This window comes from Spea bombifrons, chromosome 5 (assembly GCF_027358695.1).
Source record: "Spea bombifrons isolate aSpeBom1 chromosome 5, aSpeBom1.2.pri, whole genome shotgun sequence".
Taxonomy (NCBI): Eukaryota; Metazoa; Chordata; class Amphibia; order Anura; family Pelobatidae; genus Spea; species Spea bombifrons.
In genome coordinates, this window is record NC_071091.1 from 97,483,798 (window position 1) to 97,496,936 (window position 13,139).

The window sequence follows — 13,139 nt, forward strand, 5'->3', positions numbered from 1 at the left end:
AGTGTGAAGTTGTTCTCCAACTGATACTAAGGGTTAAAAAAATCTAGAAGATTTGTTAATAAAAAAATTTATGAATATGTATTCGGAAATGGAACACAGTATAAGCATCAACATCCGACATCGTGGTCACCAGTAGTTTATTTTGTCTTTAGTGTGGCATTACAAAGAGAGGGCATGGTTATGTCATTACCGTGAAGTTCAGGATATGACCGTTTTGTTAATAAAATTAAAAATTAATTTTTTATGAAAGAGATGAACAGACTAGATGGACCATCTGTTCCTTTCTTCCGCTGAATTCTGTATTTCCTTGTTTATCCGGCAAGCCTTGCAAGTATTACACTGCGGAAATGATTCCTAAACAGTACACCTCAAAACAGCAGTATTGTCTGTGGAGCGTATCTGAGTTTGTTCTTGGGTTCTCCTAAAGACCTAGGTCAAAGCGAAAGAGCAAATGAAATGTACTATTTGACTCTGATTTTGTGTCCTCTGCTTGTTCCCAGTACAAAAAATACACAACTAGACAAAATTGATCTAAAAAGAAAAAAAATCAAATGTATGCTCTTGGGGGAACAAAGATAAAGTTGAATGTGAAACACTAAAGTAGGCCGAACATTACTAGGACATTTTGAGGTAAATGTGTCTAAGACCCCGCATGGTAGTATCGCATGGAACCTCAACTCAAGTTGTGTACTTTGGGCTCTAGACATTAGCAGTACACAAAAAGTCCATTATGTAACTGGAGAAGGGCATTCCAGGCTTCCTCGGGGCTGTGTCCAGGTACACTACCAGCTAATTCAGACCATAGCAAGATGTAGTTAAGGAACACTTCGTAGCAATGTGGTAGAGTTTCAGTAGACCTTCTGGTCTGGATAAAGTGGACTGAGGTAGACCTCAACAATGCACGCCGAAACAGGTTCAATGTACGATGATGGCTCTAAAATTTGTGGCTTGCACTTCTCCAAATGTATGCATTCCACACACAAATGGTCGTGATGTATCAAATGAGCAATTCTTATGAAGAATCGTCTTTTCCCTTCTTATATGAAGATATAATTCATATTAAAGGCGTGTGAAAAAAAAAGAGATTTAAAAATCATTAAATATTAAAACAGGAAACAGCTACTTATGAGTTAGTCCGCGCTCCTATCTGCTTCAGCAAGACTGGAATTTTGGGATTGTTGCATTATCCCAGTTGATCGTATATTATAGAGTTTTTAATGAAGCAGAAACAACATAATTATAGTTTCAACGACTTTCCGTAGTAGGAGATGTACAAGCTCTGTTTTCTTGAGTTTTAAAGTTGGGAAGACTTTGACAATTATCTCTAATAATCCGAAAGGTTCCATAAATGTGCCAGAGGAGTGCTTGCTTGGTTTCGTCTGTCCTCATTGAGTGCCTAGACCCATTTTCATTTCAGTAATCTAAGGAGTTCAGTCCCCGGTGGTCTCTTGGTATGAAGCTTTGGTGTCGTTCCTGGATCCCTGACACTTCTGGTCACTGCTGCAAATAACTTGTAATGGAGCAGAGGCAGAAATCTGTATCTATCCCACCAAGCCATGGTGGGTCTACACCATTTGCATCACTTGGCCATCTCTGTAGCCTTGTGTTGCCTGCCCCATGCGTGTTTAAATGTCTTCGCTGTATTACCCCCTACCGCTTCTGCTGGAAGGATATTGCATGCATATACCCCCACATAGTAAAGTCATATTTTTAGACATGAGGTAAGCTAAAATTCTGGATATAGTTATTTCCCCATTATATGTGTTTTTCTCTAAAATATGATCTCACATTTACTGTGTATCACACATTCTGCGTATAGTTAAGCCATTATTATAAAGCATATTTTATATAAATGAGTAGAAAACATAAAAATAACATAACTGTTGCTATAATCAGAATACACGGGAAGCCTTTATTTCCAAAGGAGCAATCATTGTGTCTGGAGCCGTTTTGCCTCTGACTCACTTTGGATTTAGGTTTGCCCCAAAACTAATATCGTATTAAATATTTCCTAATATCCTTTGTTTTTTGTTAATTTAGAGGTGGGGTGCACAACTCCAGTCCGCAAGGGCCACACCCTGGCCACATTTTTGGATATCCTACCTTGGAGTGAAAAATGTATAAAATGTTTACAGAATACACAGAATTCCTGACCTGTTTCTCGAGAATTGGAGTGCGCATCCCTGATCTAAATGAATCAGGATGTTTATCCTATCTTACATTTCCAGTCTAAATCTGGTTCATAGTAAACATGGCTATTTTACAGAGAATATGCTCGTTATAAATATTTTAAGGTACACGCCTAAACAACTTGGATTATAGTTTCTTTGTAAGAACGTTAATGTGAATCTCAGCCTGCCGGCAGTGTACTTGTGTACTGAACTGTAATAATGAAAATGGATGTAGCCGTATTGGTCCAAGAGAAGATGGGGTCTTCAGTTGAAGTTGAGACTTCCGAGAGGTCTTTTTCTTCTATCATGGCACCTCTCCTGATGGGCCAGTTGCAAGGGGGCATTCTAATTTCTTCAGCTGGCCCATTTATAGAGCACTGTGCCTAACCAGTGCAGCCTCCATGGCATGCAGTTCCCGGGCACCAGGAGACTGCTGAGAAATGACATCATAACCGTGATGTCAGCAGTACGGACGGTGGCCCCAGAGGACGAGGTGCTGCCCCTGAAAGCAACATTGGCTCTTATATACTAAATTGTATAATCATGAGAAAAGTGGCAGATCTGCTTTGGTAAATAGTAGGTTGTGAACTCAAATGTAATTAATGTAAAAAAATGGACGATTTTTAGCCCATCATGCATAAAAACAAGGAACAAAACTAAATGAAGTTCTTGTCTATCCTTAACTCTGAGTTGCCTACAAAACTGTACTTGCAGTCAGGTGTAACAATGTATTGTGTCTTCTATAAAACTCATTCAGTGAGATTTTTTTCCAGAAGTCGGTTCACTGGGAAAGTAACGAGCAAATGCTGTGATTTTACACATAGCCATATGGTCATTATCGCTTTAAAAACATGTCCATAATGTACTTGATGCATTGGCTCCAAATGTGCAGCAAATTGCAGATCTCCAGAACATTCTAAGAATGTTTTCTCACCAGATATTGTGACCCAGATGCATTCACGCACATCTCCGACGATTACATTTCCAAGCCATACTTTGTGTGGGTGGTGCTTACAAAAGCATTTCTAGAAGGCAAGATTTACGTGCGAAAAAGTCATAGTATTCCGATTTCTACCCGTTTCAGCCCATCTACCTTAATACATTTAGGGAACATGCACCTAATTATAGTTCTGCGAGTATTGTGAATCCTTTTCAGATTGTACCCAATCTCTCTCAGGGTACGTATCCTGTGTGACTCAATATTATGTATGTTTTTATTACACGCAAAAATGATCTAATTAGGAAAAAAAATGAATGTTAAATAAATAGAGAAATCTATTAGAACAAATATCTTTTTTTTGCACTTTTTATTGAGGAGTCTTTTTTTTATAAATATAAGTGTAGTAAATAAAGATTTTAAAAAAATATCTCAACTGCAGAAGATGGTTTAAAATATTTCTGTTTAATGCAAGAAAAGCATTCTAACAAAGTTTATAAGAAATAAGTGGATTTAAATATTTTTTTGGGGGGGATTTCAAAATTATTTTTTGTATATAAAATACAGGTTTCGTGTCTTTAATCAGTGGTCGACAAATTTGGTTTAGATCTGGTTTCTTCACCAAACCAGGGATTTATCAAGCTTTGCCATACATTAACATACATTTACACACTCTAACACCATATGCACGCTAATGTAACAGACACACGCAAACGTCTTATATACATATAAAATGACACACTAACACTATGGACACATACACACTGACTCTGCCACTAAAATACAGTAGACGTACTGACTTGGGCACTATACATTTACACACACACTGACTCTAACACTATACATATACACACATACCCACTGATGTTACTGTATACACACACTGACCCCAGCACTATACATATACAAACACACTGACTCTACAGTATGCATACACTGACTCCAGCACTATACACACACACACACTGACTCTGACACTATAGTATACATACACTACCCCCTCTCACCTCTTAGAGACCAGCCATCTTTTGCCATTGTGAATCCGGCACCCTATGCTTTCCTGTGGGGCTGTGGTGAGGCGAGTACCACCGATTACATGACCTCGCTGGGAGCCTCGTAACACCCGCTACACGACGCCCTCGCAGAAAAATACTTAAGACTGGGTCCAGGGTTTCGCAGGGTTGCCATCATGCTGGATTCATGATGGTAACCCTGCAAAACCCTGGGCCCAGTCTTAAATATTTGCAGTTAAAATGGATTAAGAATTTCCTGGGCTGTTTTGTGTCCAATATCCAGGCATTCTATATAATACACGGTTTACGGCATTCTGTTCCTGAAATTCTGTACAGTATCTGAGCATTGTATATAATACCTGGTTAGCCATATTGAGGCATTGTTTCTGGGGCTTGATTTCTGACTTTTGTCTGTAACACAGATAATATTGTGTCTCTGTAGACAAACATTTATAAAGCTAGATACCCGCTGTAAAATGATATATATATTTATCAAATCTACATCAATTACATTTATGATGAACGTAGTTCTATGTAGGGAATATATTTCATGTCGTGGGGGTGATTGGTATAAGCATCAGTCCGCTGAAATATTCACCTAAATTACTCGTTATATAATTTGATTCCATTAATATTTTTCAATGCAAAGCTTCAATTAGCAGAGGTCTACTCTTACTGAAAATTAATCTAAAAAAATCAACATTAATATACTGAAAGTAAGGAGCTAACGTGTTTTTTTATGGCTATGGGGTTTAGAATGAGTCTTTATGTTCAGTAGATCCTGATATTTGCCCCTAAATTAGCCCTTGGGTATAATCTGTTATATGAAAAAAAGTATGATAAAAAGTTTATCCATACAAGTAGATGTTTATGAGGATAACTAAAATAATGTATAATTATTTCCTAACCATATTCTTTAATAAAGAGTTTTGGATATGGATACGATTTAAAAATAATTTTCGCAAAGTTTATTTGGAATTTTCTTTTTCAAAACCAAACACTGAAAAATAAAATATTTTCTTTATATATTACAAATAAAAAGAAGGGCAAATGATGGTCTTTTAATTTTAAAAAGTTGAGCATCAAACCATACACACTTAAACACACTTGAAGACAAGTGCTGACATTTTGAAAGCTTGGCACATTATAATCGTATTTCTGGAGAGCTCTCAAGTTGGTCCCAAACATTCAGTTAGGAAGGAAACGTCCTAATTTCACGCCAAAGTGAACAAGTTTTGCAGAGAAAATGTTTTGAAGGCATGCAGGAATAAAGAGAAGAAACACACTGTCTAAAACGATGGAACACAAGAGGTTTATTGTTTACATTATTGTTGCTGAACAACATACTATTTAGGTAATTACATGGAGATGTTAATAAATTAAATCAGGAGTCTACATTAGATTTATTCATCTAGCTCCGGCAGATTCCGTATAACAGACTGCTCGCTTTCCCAGTAAGTTGCCGGTTGTTGTTGTTGGTTCAGGCAGCCTCTGTAATGTTGGGTGAGGAGAAGGTTGAGGATTTCAGGACAGGATTCGAAAATGCTGGCTCAGCCACCGGCTGCCGCTGATCTCGGCTTCTTTAACATAAAATTTACAGACAGTTATACTGATTGGCAAAGAACACAAGCAATAGGTAGTGTCAATACATTATTATTTTTTATGTTTAAAGTTGCGACATCAGTTGTACACCCTTACACCACACAAACGCTCTATATACTATATATTTTGTAAAATCTCACATATATATATATATATATATATATTTATATAACTAGTGTTTTTAGAAATTGCACTGGGACTGACTATTCTGTATTCTATAAAGAACCCTTTCTGCAACTATTTGTCGGCGTTATAATATATGTGTTGTTTATAGATTAACCCTTTCTGAGGGCTTACTATTCTGGATCTGATTTTTTCATTGCGTTTTTGATATAACTCTTTGCTGTGCATCAATACCAGTTTATATTAACTTATATTAATTTTATTTGTATTTTACTTTTATTACATCGACAAACAAGGTCATCAAGCAAAGAAATCAGGTTATGGCAGCGCGCGTGTCGTTTGCTGAACACCGTAGGGCCCAAGTGGAATGCGGTGTCGAGGGTGGCTTAATCATTGAGTTATTTTTCATTCTGTCCTCTTAAAAATTCAATTTCCATTGCCATTTTCTAATTATATCTGGTGTAATGTGTGATATTTTTCTTACTTCACACCATATCATTTACCCTGTGGATGCCGGGTAAGGCAAGGAATTAATTGAAAAAGCCGGGCGCTGTCTTGCCTCCTCTTCTGACACTCGGGGTGTTAAATACCCTTAGGCAGGGATGAGTTCTTCTCCCTGATAATTTAGTTTATTTTCTATCACTGTTAAAATGAAGGAGCTGGCTAAAAATACATTTTGTGACAGGTCTGGAACTGTATTTTTGCAGTTTAAGAACATTTTAATAGCAAAATACAATCCAGAGTTTCCGCCATGGAGATTAGCATGCTGAACTTGTATCTGCCATGCCAACTGGTTTATTTCATGCTCTGTAGCATATATTGTGCTCTTGAGCTCCCTGTATAAGCAAACTTAATGTTCAATATCCAGATTGAAGTGGTGGTAAAGTGGAGAGATCTATCTTCTGCAGAAACCGATATTATCGTAATGAACCCCAATGGGTAAAATTCCTTGCAGAATCTGGTGGTCGTCCTTAAAATTCTCCCCATGGTGGCGGTAATACTTTGAATTACATTGCAGCTCACTTCTTTGCATGTCAAAGTAGACATTATTTTTTTAAATGAAGTCTCAACCTCTTGGCACCTTGGAAATGAATAGCTGAGTTTAATTATTTAAAAGAGCCATCTGGTCACTTTTTCTAAAAGCAGATATTGTATACACCGTGTATGGTAGAAACGTTAAACTTGGGTTCCGTTTTATTCAGTTTACAGTCTTTCGAGGTTATTTTACAATCTGTAAGTAGCAGAATGACACCGTATGTTCATAATGTTGGGTCGTAACTAAGATATGGTTCTCCATGAATGTCCTGCTCATTAAGCTGCCTTCAACCTTTGGTGGGAGCCTATGGAGCAGATGTGTTAACTGTGTTGGTGGATCAGTTGATATTCATGTACAGTCGCTTTTTTAATCCTCTGCTGTACTTAAGTAGAGCATAGGAAAAATAGATACGCATGTTAACACATGTAAAGAAAACGTATTACCTAACAAAGCATAAATTGCTGTGATATCCTAATACAGATGTTAAATGTATGCTCGAAGTCACCAGACGGGTAGCAGTTACAATATTCAGAGCCGTACTTGGGAACTGGTTGGAGGCCAGAAACAGTTGTGTCTGTGAGATGGAAAGGCTTATAAAGGGAGGTTAGTCCCGTTGGGGGTGAAACCTGAGTGGAGAGTGGGGATAGCCAACTATCCACTCGGACGTTAAAAACACCAACCCGGAATGCTGGGGTAGCAGCATTTCACTTGCACGCTACAGGTGAAACCCTACAAAAATTCAGCATCGGGCGAGCTTAGCCTTTTTTGCAGAAGAAGCATACCTGCAAACCCTTTTATTATGAGTTATCGCCTATAGCAGATAAATGAACAGCGTGGAACCTTTGCAGATACATGATCCTATACCTCGAAGGACTATGTGATTCAAGGGGGACATGGCTCCTACAGCTGGCTCTTCTTAGCACCTAGGCTCTAATCTTTCCAGGCTAACCCAAAGAATAAGGATAGAATGTAACTTAATAAAAAGTTAAAATGTCATGTTTTTGTGTTCCATTAGCAGATGTATGAATTTAATTATTTATAGTCTCACTTGGCCTATTTTACTGTTATGTGGCTTGAGATTCCAGGACCTACTTTAGAGAGAAGGGCAGAATTTAGTAATTTCAGAAGATACAGTAAAAATGATAATTAACCGTTTCTGGAGAAAAAAGGAATATTTACATATGTCACATTCCCATGTCCAACCTATAGCTGGTATGTTAAATGAAAGCCATGGGTTTTTCAGGTAGGTTTGACCTATAAAAAAAAACTTTTTGCATAGTTTTTTTTTTTTTTTTTTTGCATAGTTTGCATGTGTGTGTTGCCACACAGGTACCAGGTGTCTATATTTTGCATAGCTTGTAACGTACTAGACATGACATGGTGACCCTTAGAGGAGACTTATGGAGGGCCAAGCCATGCCAGAGATGGTAGGGCTGGTTGAAGTGGGCGAGCGTGGCTAGCCTCAAATCCAAAATCATGGGGGGGGGCGCGGGTGAAGATAAACTCAGCAAAATCAGGGGGGGGCGGGTGCAGCTAAACTCAGCAAAATCATGGGGGCGTGAAGCTAAACTCAGACACTAACGGATTGCAATGGAGGCTGTTATTGTGATACCGTTAGCAAAGCTAAAGAGTTTCAGAAGTGATCATTTGGAAAGACAGTTCCCGGTGGGGGCTAAATGCTTTTCTTCATTTTGTTCCGTGTAAGATGGCACAACTTTAATTTCTATCTGTATGGTAATGAATACAGATCTAAGAATTTAAACACATAAATAAAACATATATGTTGTATTCTTGTTAGGTCATGGTACACAAAGTGTGTGAATATGCCATATATTTGAATAAAATAAAAAACATAGTCTTTTAATTGTAAGCCATAAACTTGTTAGCTGTTTTCAAGTGCAAATCTTTAAATTAACATAATAGCACCTATAAAAAGGTGGTTATATTGGTTTCTTCCTTTAGAAATCCTAAATGTGAGCTGTCACTGAATGCTCGTGAAGTTGTTCTTCAAGCATCATCTGAGATCTGGCACCCTGTGCTATCTGGCATGAAACTTCAATTTAATTAGATTAATGTAAAATTATAGGCAGATGTCCTAAATAAATGTTCAGTGTCGTATGATTTGTTTCCTCTCTATTATTAGCCAACCTGTCATTCCTGATTGTGAGACAAGAGAGCTGTCAGAGTGTCACGTAGACAGCTGCATGCAAAGTGCTCACAGTGTAACAATATTTAACTTTTTTTTCTCACAAATACCAAAAACTGGCTTTTTTTCTGGCTATCTCGGTACAGCAGTGGCCAACGTAGATCCAGTATTACACTTGGCCCAAGTCCTCATATTGCAAGCCATATCTCTGTTCTGTTATTATAGAGAGATATATATATCCAGAGGGGTTTCAAGATCATTAACAGGTATCTTAATTCGACTACTGTGCCAGATGGTTTGGGGACATCTGACATGTTATAAACAAATGTATGAAAAGAAGGTTTTGGTGTCTTATCCCCTGGACTGCTGCTTGGGGCAAATGATTCAGTATTAACCTTCATATGACCACACCGGTCACAGCTTCACCTCTACCATGTTTAACCTTGATTACCTGAGAGGTACTGGTCTAGTCGTGATTTCAGAACCATATCTGCACAAATCTGCTTTGGGTGGCACTTTGAGAGAGGCTGCAGGACAGCCATGGATGCCTTCTTTGTGGGACCTGAAAAGTGCAGAACGGCCGTGTGTTGCGGCGGGTGCAACACTTCGTGATCCGTGTTAGTAGTGCAGCGGTCACACTGTGTGAGATAAAAGTGTGAGTGAATGTGTGTGTTTCTGTATGCCCTCATTATCGCTCGATTCCATAAGGTAAATTGTCATGTTGTACGTACTACGTTATGTTCTTTTTAAACATTGTTCAGCACTGAATAATATGATAGTGTTATATAAAACAATCAATTATAAGTGTGTGTATGTGTAAGTGTATGATGTTGGAGTGAATGTGTGTTAGTGTATGGTCTTAGAGAATATGTGTGGGCCGTTAATACGTGGTGTTATTGTGTGTGTTAGTGTATTATGTTAGAATGAGTGTTTTTGAGTCTGTGGGTGTTAGGGTGAATGTGTGGATGTTAGTATATGGTGTTAGTGTGTGTTGATGTTGGTGTATGGTGTATTGAATGATGTTAAGAGCATGGATGTGGATATTAGCGTCTGATGTGTAGTGTAGCGTGGGTATGTGTGTTAATGTATGGTGTTAGAGTGTGTTAGTATGTGTGTTTGTTTTTGTGTGTGTGTTATGGGAGGTACCAAAGAAATCCTCGCTTGCATTTAAGGGTACTTTTATAGTTTTGTTTTTTTACAAATACTTATTTGAAGGATCTCATACATTGTAAAAATGCTAATTGAAACTGTTCCTTATAGCAGTCCCTTGAGAGCGTACTCCTTTTAATGAGCATGTGTAAAGGGGAAATTCTTCCCTCAGGCCATTACAATGATTTTTTCATTATTTACACACATATTTGGTATGGCTTTGATGTTAAAGCAAGCTGTAATTTCCTTTTAACAGCATTATTTCTGAATATATGCATGCTTTAATGGGGCTCAAATTCCCCTGTCTCTGGTGCTTAATTGAAGTGAAGTTTAAAATAATTAGAAGATCTGAATGTTATATAAATATGTACATTCGGCATTATGGGTTGTGGTAAGAATCAAAAGTTAATGCACTTCAAGAACTTCCTGTAGTGATATAACCCTGTAATGGACATCATTTTGTTCAATGAATTAAAAGCAGCTTGAATGAGTCCCTTTCATACCCCTTTTGTTGCCATCAAACTTTGGATCCGTGGCACGTAGAGCCGTTGTATTTTACCTCTAGATGGCACAGCCCATTCTGAATGTATCCGATGTCACGCCAATGATTCCCGTTCTTTTATAGAATAGCCTTTTTATAGTTTTGTACAATATTGTAGAATAAAACCGACTCTTACAATGGTTTAATAAGTTTAAATGTGCTTATTAAAAGTGAGAACCTTCAGAGATGTCGGTGGAGCTACTGTTGGCCTCTTGCTGTTGAGAAGTGTATCATTAACTTTGAAAACGATGTGCAGCTGCCAAGAAAATGCTGGATTTATTTGCTGCATAACGAGGGCACCCCTAGGCAAAAAATGTTATAGGTTATAGAGAAAAAAAAAGGATAACATAGCAGATGAGGCATAACTTGTATCTAACTTATTTGTCACATCAGGCATATAAATAGCCTTCAACGGTCATTTTTGGCATGCTAGAATGAAGCTGTTCTTTTGGAGGTAGAATTTGAGGCAGTTTAGCTTAGCCTGCACATCTCTTCTCTTCATAAGCCCAGCCAAAGGCCACTTTCCAGCTATGCAGAGACAAACAGAGAGAGGATAATAATCTGCTCTGTTTGACAGGGCCGTCCTTACGCAGGTGCACTCGGGGCCCTCACCCTGGACCCCCGGACTTACGAGGGCTAAGCAGTTTCTTTCTGCGGTCACGTTCAGCACCATCAGTAGGTCTATCCTTGTAACCAGAAAAAGAAAAAACAAAGAAGATCCCAAACAAAGACTTAAAATGTATTACCTATTACAGACAAAGACAGAGGGACCATCCATAGTATGGCTTTAATTGCCTTTAGTTCTAATTCCAATAAAAAAATGATGAATTCCTTCATGACACAAACAGGACAAAAACAAAAATCTTCAATAGAGCAGAGGCCACTGACGCGTTTCGTCTATATTGCTATAGAGCTGCTTCTCCCATACTCTCTTCGCGTCTTCTCTCACCTGGAGCCCTCTGAGTGTTTGATGTCATGTCCCAGCACTCTGTCGCTCTCAGAGCAGCGGACGGAGGAAGAATCGGCACTCGGCGCAGGCCATGGCGGTGGTAGTAGGGGGGAGAGGGAGTGTTAGGGGACCCACAAATATTTCTTGACCCTGGTCTTGCACCTATAATCGATTTAGGAAAAGTATCCAAAACAATGGCACAACTAACAACAATGCACATCAGTTACCAAGTCCGCATTCCATCTTCAATGGTGTAAATTATCGTAGGAGGAACGGATGTTTTTATGAACTGAGCAATCCGACTGGCCAAGGCTGATTTGTTATTAAGGATCTGTAAGTTCTGCCAACTGAAATTATCCTGTTCCAGTCGTGTGGGTGTAAGGTTTACATACTGTATTCAGATTCACGCGGTTTTACACCAATTTTGTCTGTTTTATTTTAGAAAATTAATTTAATGAAGAAATCATTATAATGATGTCATTATGGCACTCTGCGACCTGTCATTTACATGGAAGTCTTACTTGTATGTATTGTACTATATATGTGTCTTCACGTCCCCATTTCTTGCCATTTGGATGTATTTGTGAGAATTATTTAAGACATATCCGTACCGCTGTCCTCGAATGTCTGCTTAACACTAATACTACTTGCGATGCAGGAAGCTATGCCTGTGATCTAATGATTGCCTAAAGGCAAAGCTGTATTTTAGGGGTCATCAACAGACCGCGGCCAAAACTGAGGCAAGCCTAGGACATGTGATCAGTGGCGTATTCTGGACTAGGCCTGGGGAAGAGCCCCTCTGCCACATGTCAGGGAGCTCCCTGGTGCACAGCTAGTCAATGGGCTAGTTAAAGGGCGATCACTGATCTCCCCAACCGGCCGATTAACACTATGGAGAGCTGTGCCATGTCGGCATAGTATGCTTCCTCGCCGCGCTTCCTATAAAACTGGAGTCTTCTCCCAATGCCCGCTAGAAAGGACAGTGGTGTAGCGCTGTCCTGGCTTAGACCTTGTGCACTGCTAAAGGTAAATGCACCAATGGGTGTCAATCACACAAGCGTGAAAATATATGTATATCGAAAACAATATAACTGTAATAGAACAGGGTAATCGTATATTTTACTTTAGTATATGTTTTAATCCGATCTGGCATATGAAACATTCAAGGAACATTTTACCTTTATTTTGTATCCCCTCGTACGTTTTTACAATTCTGCTTTTACCTATGGAATTAATGTGAAATTAGTTTGAAAAGAAGAGAGCGCAGCTGGCTTCAGAATGTGTGATTATAATATGGAGAGCTTGTCTTCAGAGAATGAGCACTTATATTAAATTACTATGAAGAGGGGTCCCGGCGCTTTAGTCTATCAAAAAAAAAAAGGTTCAAATGAGGTACACGACTTTACTTTCCATCTGCACTTAAGCAGAGAAATGTCAGAGTATAATTATTATTATTATTACAGTGCAGTCTG

At 38.5% G+C, this 13,139-nt stretch overlaps 1 protein-coding gene across 3 annotated transcripts in view; it reads left to right on the plus strand.

Moving 5' to 3' along the window:
• RIMS2 (regulating synaptic membrane exocytosis 2) overlaps positions 1-13,139 on the plus strand; it is a 257,498-nt gene that overhangs the window by 224,650 nt on the left and 19,709 nt on the right. The gene's annotated exons all lie outside the window — the stretch shown is intronic.